The sequence below is a fragment of the Lolium rigidum genome, chromosome 4 (genome assembly GCF_022539505.1).
Source record: "Lolium rigidum isolate FL_2022 chromosome 4, APGP_CSIRO_Lrig_0.1, whole genome shotgun sequence".
Taxonomy (NCBI): Eukaryota; Viridiplantae; Streptophyta; class Magnoliopsida; order Poales; family Poaceae; genus Lolium; species Lolium rigidum.
In genome coordinates this window covers 167,708,706-167,718,037 of record NC_061511.1, presented here as the reverse complement: position 1 = coordinate 167,718,037, position 9,332 = coordinate 167,708,706, and positions in this window count along the sequence as shown.

Genomic DNA, 9,332 nt, shown 5'->3' with positions numbered 1-9,332 from the left:
AATACCAATGCAGGTTTTGATAAACATTTCTTCAAGAGATTGCTTTTATTTCAAAGAGCTATGTCCGTCAGCCTTCACCGGTTTACTAGAACTTCATGGAGCTCCTTTCCGGCAGCGTTCGCAGTTCCTCAATCCCGGAACAGGGAGTGACAGGTCACAGTTCTTTACACTCTGCAGAGGTGTGTTGCTTTACCCATAAGAGATCTTAACCTTGGTGCCAACCGGGCAGCTTTCCCGTCCACACTTCCTTCGGTGTGAGGCCCGGTATAAGGTCTAGCCAATCATGTTCCTCCGCTGCCTCGCACACCCACCATTTGTTGCAACCCCCGACCCTGGGTCCTCGTCGGTCCTCTTACACCAATTAAGGATGGACCCCGACCACGACAACGAGTTTGGGACTCGTTAACCAAACTCCTTCGCGGTGAGCTGCAACCCATCATAGACCACTTACCGTGGGGAATTAGAATGGGATCCCCACCCCACCGCTTGCCCAACCTGGGTCAAGTGTCTACGGTAAGCGCATCCGTTGATGTACGAGAGGTGGAAACACTTTTGACTACTCCGTCCCACTCCGGATCTTATGGTTAACACGGGTGTTACGGCACAAGAATCATCGGCGACATTTGTTGTTTAATCCTAGATGGATATTAACCCTTGCAATGGAACCTCCACCATATCAACACAATCCATGGTTCCATTGCCCACCACATAGTCATATTCATAGTTATGAAAGTAGTGGTTTTGATTTTTATGCAATAGTGATAACCATAATACTTTGCAAGTAATTTGATAGAAATACTCAAATGACATGAGCAAGTGATGAACTTGCCTTTCTTGACTGCAAGATTATGCAAGCAATGTCTTCGATACGCAATAACTCCAAATTCTGAAATAGCATCATCGTCCGTAAGGACGATGTTTAAAAGATTGGCAAGGATGCAATAATGCATAAGTATGAGATGCAATCGCTCTAAGCGTGACCTAACCCCGATGATTTAGGAATAGTGAGTGGTAATGATTGGTTCAGGGTGTGTTGCACTTTTAGAGTGATTCACAATCAAGGTTCTTATTAAGGATTGGTTGATTGGTATTATAAACAGGTGCTGTAATATATCATAATAATAACACTAATAGCACATAACAATAATATATGGTATAATCCTAACATGTAATGAGTAGTGGTTGGTTTTAGCACTATATGTCATGGTTAATGATTGATTATTATATACTTCAAAAGAATAACTTTTGAAGAACATGTTCTTAATAAAGAACAAGTATGACAATTGGGTTTGTGTTTTGTTATAATTTATTCTGGTTCCAAGTAGTTTCTGGAGTAAGTATAAGATGGATCACAACATAGTTGGATTCATCAGCAACTAGGGCTTGTAAGGTTGAGATAAGCCTAGGCATCTTAAGCAATTCATTATGCATGGCTATTGCCAGGGTTTGTTTATCTTCCTAGTGATAGCTGGCTAGGGTTTATAGGTCCTTATAAGCAGGGTTGATGATGATTCCTTATTTTCTTCAAAAGAATAACTTTTGAAGAACATACTTCTTAAATAATAAGAAGTATATCAATTAGGGTTGAGTTTGTCTAGGGTTTGCTTATTTAATTCCCTAAGTAAGGATTGGTTGGTTCCTAAATAGGATGATTCATAATTATCTAATACTAGTAGGTTTTAGTGGAACAGGGTTATGTAGTGCAAAATAATAGGTATGGTTGCTATTTGGGTTCATCACTATGGTCTGATGTTAAGTAAGGATGATTAAAGATTAGTGTCTCAGAAAATAGGAACTAGAGCTGGTCCTATTTGATCATCTAGGTATGAACACATGAAATACCAATATATTAAAGATGAGTCTCTATTATTTTATGAAGTCATTGCAATTGTTTAGTTGCTACTATGGATCTATGAATGAAATTAAAGTATCATGATCACATGTTCTAACTTAGGGTTTAGGTTTAGAAGCAAGTTATGGTTCATATGAACTATTGGGCTAGGGTTCCTAATTGAATTAGGGCTTTGGGTTTCACATGAAATGATGAGGTTCTAGTTTTCTTTCTTATGGAACTAGGGTTTACTGATTACACTATAGTTCATGAGTTAATAACTTCATTAATAAAGTTGAAGTTATTAATAGCTTTGCAACAAAAATAATATTAGACTTTTCATTTTATTATTTTTAAGGAATCAATAATTAAGATAATTATTATTCAAGTTTTAAATAGTAGTTGAAATAAAGATATATTTCTTTTTAATTCTTTTATAGGTTTTGGGATTATATTTTGAAGTAATGTTGAGTTAGGGTTTCCATAAGATTAAACCTGATCAACAATGTTTGTATTATAAGAAATTATAATACAAGGTGATATTTATTAATTTCTTGATGGAACAAATAAAAACAAGAAAATTATATTTTTAGTATTTAAGTCTTAACAATTCAAGATTTAAAATTGGTATTCTGAAACCTAGAGGACAAAATCATATTATTATTATTTAAATTTTACAGTATTTGTTGCTGGTTTTGTTTTGCTTATAATTTTCCTCTAGTTCAGAAGTTATTTCTATCTAATTGTTTTGTTATGTCACTTTATTTATTTAAAGAATTGTTCTAAAACAAATGGCTAAATAACTAGAGCCCAACTGGTCCAACCGGGCCAAGTTGGTCTGGCCCAAATGGCCTGCTCGGCCGGTCGGGCTCGGGTCAAGTTCGACCCGACCCAACCCCTCTCCCTCACGCTCTCCTCGTCCTCTCTCGCTCACGAGCACGCATACCCCGAGCTCCCCTTGTCCTGGCCGCGCCGCCGCTCTCTCTCCTGGCCGCCTCCAGCCCTCTCCAGCGCCGGCGAGATGGTTTCGCACCCGCCATGACGTGATCTACACCCTCCACCAGCTTGATTTGAGTTTCGTGGCTTCTCTCGTTCGTTCCCAACCTGGCGATGGCGCTGGTGTTGTTCCGGCCGTCACCACCCCGGCCAGCTGCTGGCCGACTCCGACGCCGTCGCTCGCCCACAAGGCTTCACCGCCCTCTACCTTCTTCTCCACCAAATTCCCCTTGCCGCGACGCCTCTGTTGCCCGCAACTGCACCCCAGACTAACCCTAGCCGCCTCCTATTCCGGTCGTCGACGGCCGATTTCGGCGCCGTCTCCCACGCGGCATGACGCCGCCACGGTATCCACCGCCGGCGCCCGGCCGCTCGACGCCGACCGGCGCTCACGCGCGGCCCTATCCTCGGCTAACTCGAGCCCCTCGCTGTTTCGGCGGTCGCCGGACGACACCGACGCTGCGGCGTCCACGCGTCACAGGTCAACCTCCGCCTTCTCCTCACTGCCGTGCCGCCGCCACTAGCATTGATGCCGGTAGGACGGCATCCTCTGCAACCCCGGCGTCATCGACCCGTAGCTGCTGCTGCGACTACCCCCCTCGACCTTGACGCCGGCGGGACGGTGCCGCGGACGCAACCCCGGCATCGGCTCATCGCTCCAATTCTCGACCGAACTCACTCGTGAGCTATACCTCTGCCCTCTCTGACTATGATTACAATGTGATGTGCATCCAAAACTACCATTTATGTGATTGTGTTACAATATTGCTGGGCATATAATGCCCCTGGTAATGTTGTACTGGAGCTAAATCTGGTTGTTAAATGAACCAGTGTTCTCTCAGGTGTGGTTCCTGACATACTATCTCTGTCAAACTGAATATACACTACTCAATCCTACTACTGTGTAATTCTTGTTGACCTTAGACCTATAAGATGCAACTATTGTTGCCTGCATATAGATGCTTTGCTTGGTGGCTTAATTGTGAGCTTACATACAAATTTATTATGGCTTTGATTCTGTAAAACAAGTGCAACTATGCTGCCTGATAACTCTGTGTTGGTGTTTCTCTCAATGACCAATTGATGCTGTACAGGGAGGTTCTTTGGTACTATTGTGATTTTCTTGGGCTTGGTTAAATTGATAAGAACACATTTTGTGCTTGATCTATTGGCCATGCATGTGTATATTTCTGATGGCTTTGCAGTTGGATTCAGATGATTCAATGATCATGTGATCATCTTGTGTGTGAAATGTCATATATGTGTATGTGGTGATGCTAAGGAATTGCTTGGCCAACTCCCTGCTTTCTCTCTTTTGGCTAGTAACTGATAAGAACAGACATTATCTTGATTTGGTTGCCTCGCCAGTGATGCAAAGGCTGAGGCACATACTTGAAATAAGAACAGATACTGCTATGTTGCCTTTTCATTTCTGTGATGATTTAGCATAGCACCTCTATGCCTATCTGAGAAAAATCCATCTCTCAAATCCTCCTAGACAGAGTCTAGTGGAAGGGTAGATAGATGGGAGTTTTGTATATTCATCATTTATTTTCCCTGATTCTATTTGTGCAAACTAGTATGCTGAGATGCTTATATGAGATTGATGGATCAACCTGCTCTTGTAGAGTTTGGCCTTCTGGACTGTTGATTAATCTTCTTCTTGTGACATGCTTGCTCCTCCTTGCTAGCTTCTTGATCTGCTCCTGTTGCTACAGTAACTGGTGTTGTTCTTGTGGATCATAAGGTGTTCTTGCTTTTCTAAAGGATTGTTGGGTTCAAGCTTGCTAGATGAGCTGCGGCTTTGGCAGACGTATGCAAAGGGTGGTGCGGCTGGTTGTTTGTGTGCTAGGAAATTTCTAGTACTGTTGTGGTGCTCCTCAAGTACTGCTGATCGGTGCTTGTGGTGGTGACAACACATGCTATGCATGTGGTGACTGTGCTGCCTGTGTGTGCTCCTGGTACATCGCATGTGGTCTAGTAGATATTTTGTGCCTCCTAGTGCAAGGCACGGCTGGTGCTTGTACTTATCCTGTATTAGCCTTTATTTCTAGTACTGCTATGTGTGTAAACCTGTGAGCCTTATCTGATGGTTGAGATCTGGTTAGTGATCTGCTTATCGAGCATGGCCGAGCAACTAAGATGTAGTTGTATTAATCGATAATGTGTGATTCAATAATAATTAGGCTTTTTGCTTAATTACCAGTGGCTTAGTAATATTTGATTAGGATCATATTGACTTTTCCATGTCAAAATTGATCCAGTAGAATTGATTAGTGGCTTTCTCTTTAAGGAATTTGACTAGATTAGAGGGATTAATTAGTTTCCTTTGTTGCCTAAGAGAAGTGGATCAAATACTGTTGCCCTTGTCCCTTATTTGATATGGATCAGATGTGCTCACTTGTCCCTGGTGCCTATTTGCTCATTGTTGCCTAATGATACAGAATGATCCATTGATCCCTCTTATGATCCAGAGATGATACATGATTCCCAAAGCAGCCTAGAAATTGAAATTGATCCCTCTAATCCACAATTTAGATATTAGGACAAGTTCCTAATGTCTAGTAGTTGAGTTCCAATTATCAAAATGCCTCATCCTTGATGATGGCGACATTTTAACCATAACCCAATATTTTCCCTTTTTCTTTGTTTTGTTTCTCTTATTGCAGGAAAAGAAGAAGATTCGAAGATTGGGAAGATCAAGATTTAGTATAGGAATTCTTTTTTATTCTTTTGTAATCTTTCTATATTTCTATTTATATGACTTGTAAATAGTTGGGTAATGATATTTGTAATAAAGTTTAAGTCATTTATTCATTTGAATTATCAAATGTATGTACTTTTACCTATAATATTTATATACTTGTTTCAATTTCAAATTCCAATTCAAATTCTTATTTGAATTTTTGTTTCCATATTTGAATTTGAATTCAAATTGTTTCCCCCAAAACACATGAGTTCAGAAAGGTCATGTCGAGATTTATCGCACCCACATCGAAGACTAACTCAATTCCACCGATGTAAGAGAAACCTCGACCCCTTTGGAGGTTTTAAACAAAAGCGCGAAAATTCCCCGGATTTTCTATGCATGAATGCAATGCACACATCTGTTTCCTCTCTTTTTGTAACCCCAAATACTGGGATATTACAGTCTCTACCCCTTAAACTAAACTTTGTCCTCGAAGTTTGAACTCTCTCACGTTTCCGAAGTGTGGATCTGACTTATGCAGACTACGACTTGTCTCGAACTCCGTGATGGTCTTGGTAGATATAATTGAATATATCACTTGTCCCGATTCTTCCTGGAATCCATTAGTGTCTGTCTCTGAACATTAGTTTCTTACTCCAGTTCTATGATTTTTCTCTGGAATCTAATAATATCTGTCTCTGAACCATGGCTCTTACTTTGATTCATTGATTTCTTCCAACTATTATAATCTTGTTTCCTATCTCATTGAAGATTCAATGATTAGGACTTCTTCTTGTCCTGGCAGTCTTTATTGAGGACTAATTGGTTAACATTCTCCTATTTGATAAAATAGGTCTTTGTTTTTCCTTTACTACCAAAACTTCAATATTGGTACTTAGTAAGGTACTTACCATGAGAATGATCATGATGGTTTATTTCCCTAAGAATGGATTAGACTCATTTAGTCTATCCAATCATGGATTATAGTTAATACCTAAAACTATTTTGGTTTCTTTAGGTTCCATGAAAGGAATCTTTCAAATGGACTTTAGTTTTGGTATAGTCAATATCCTTCAGTCTTTGGCCACCTTGAGCTATATTTGTCTCTGATATTTCCTTCGTCCAACTTCTTTATCTTTGACTTAATTGAGCTTAAGTACTTCTGAGTAGATATTACTCACTTGCTCAAGTTGTAATCCACTTCTTACGTCCTCGAGGTATGAACCTCGGCTTCTGGTCTGACATCCTTCTGAAAGTAATGTTCAACAATCTTATGAAAATAAGATCGAACTTCCTCTCGGCTCGGACCTTCTCGCTTCTATCTAGCTTAGAGTATTGAGTTATTGTACATCAAACTCAATCTTTACTCTACCCCTTAGAGTTTTCTTATGGTCTTCAACTCCTTTTCTCCAACTATTGGATTGATGGTTAGAATATTGGTCTAGGTGTAGCTTATGGTTTATATTCTTCTAAGGTCTCGTGAAGAATCCTTGTGGTGTATCCACTCAATTTTGGACATCCAATGTGAATCCTTTGACTAAATGATTATAGATTAGTGTTATTTGGCTAACAAAGTTTTATTTGTTCAAAATTTCTTGGTTCAAATAATCCAATGATGGACGACTTGATACCAATTGTGGCTATATGTTATCTAAAAATGGATTCTAGTATAGGTTCTGATCAACTGGACGAGACATCTTCTACTTTATCTCGCAGTGTTGATCCTATACCACAACCGTGGTCTTCTGATATCAACTATGGTCTTCTTATATCTGCTATGGTTTCTTATATCATCTTCCTTCTTCGAGGGTTTATTGTTGCAAGAAAACCACTAGCTGACACTATGAATATAGTATCCTAAGTGATTTCCCATGCATTCCCTCTTCTCTAATGACTATGGTTCTACTTCTACTACTCTATAATCACCAGATTTCTCACCTTCATGCTTCTTATGTACTAAAGTACTCCTCTTGTTGAGGCAAAACATGAATTTTGGTGAGTACTTCCTTCGAGTATTGTGGTTACTTCCCACAACTTTTACTTCCTTTTTCTGATGAACCTTCACCTTGGCTTCAGAATCTTTAGAATTCGTCACTTCCTCACACGAATACCATTACCCTCTAGATCTATATCATCAAGTAAAGACTTGATATTGCAACATGAATTTGCATATCAACGTCAAACTTCATGTATGGATCTAGTCAAACAATGAGAATCCAATAAAATCCAAGAAGATTCAGCTTTGTGCATATAATACACATCATCATAAGCCTGAATATAGTATTTGAGTAAGACATCTCTAAACATCAGGCTGAGATGTGTAGTATATAACACCACATAAGATAGGTTTATATCGTGATACATAGCACGAGTATATGGGATTCTACTATTTGTCTTGACATTTACCTGAATTGCACAATTGCAATGAGATAAACTTGAAACAAAGTGGTCTAGGCTAGTTAAGGTTAATCTAATTTTCTCTTGAAGTACTACTTAACTTCTATTTTGTTGAGGACTATCTCACATGATATGTCTAGGTTCTAACATTGCTATTCTAAACACATAACTATAGAAATATAGCTCATATACTTTCATATGTTCTTACCATATAACTAGGGTTCTGATGTACTTGACACAGTTCCCATGGTTTTGGAACACAATCTTACTCTATTGTTTCGCGTCTAACTTCTTATCAACTCCTCCTAAGTATTTATGATATTCTAGCCCATCACATAACGATTCTCGGGTGAATCATATATGATTTCTATCTCTACCATGTAAGTAGTCATATATTATTCCTATTCCCTCTTCCTTTCCTCCCATGATTGACTCATCATGGTCTATACTATCTAATATAACTCATAGTTATTACTTACTATCATTTGTTTCACATGTTTGGATAATTTACTTACTCATTACTTAACTTGGTCTACATCTTCTATTAGGATATCTTAATTATCTTTATTACTTGATATAACTCCTAATACAGTTTTGGATAACTCTTACTTAATCATAATATATGTTGGTACACATCTTCCAATAGGATAGTTTCCTTATGGTTGTATCCTCTCTTTGGACTACCATGTATTGTACACCAACAGTGATCTACTCATCTTTTGTTTTAAGGACTTATTGATGTTCTACATACTTGGGATTGGCTATCTTTACTTAGTAAAGATAGGTAAGAAATGTTGACTCAAGTGTGTCAGGATTATTTTCAAGTGAATATCCATCTCAAGTCATAAGAATTATTTGGTTTACCTAAGACAACTCCCTATAGACACTACCAATCCTATAGGTCTCCTTTAAAGGGTTTTAATCCTAAGGTCAAAGCATTTGCTCTGATAACCAACTGTGGTGACCCGACATACCACCTGCATGGTGTAGTATGCAAGTCCGATATAACATCAATGAAACACCGTTCCACTAGTATTATATCGCTCGAGTGGTACAACGAAACATATGCGGGTCCAAGGCATGTCTATAGAATTACATCATTTACTCTGTTACATAAGATCATCACAGACCTCCTACTTTACAATGAGGTAAAGCCGCAAATAAACTCCGAGAAGAACAACTCGTAGTCTAGACTTATCACGAACTCTATTAGTAGAGTATTTAACTAGCTAAAGAGGCTTAGAATAGATTCTAGCTAAGTAGGAGCTAGGTTTAGGAAACTAGTTCCCTTCTATGGCTAAACTAGGTTTTTTCCTTGATGTATGTGGTATTCAACTCCTCTGACAGGTCTTGTCTCTTGAAGTAGTTGTTGACTCCTCGATCTCTGAGTTGCATTGTAGATCCTCCTTCGATGCCTCC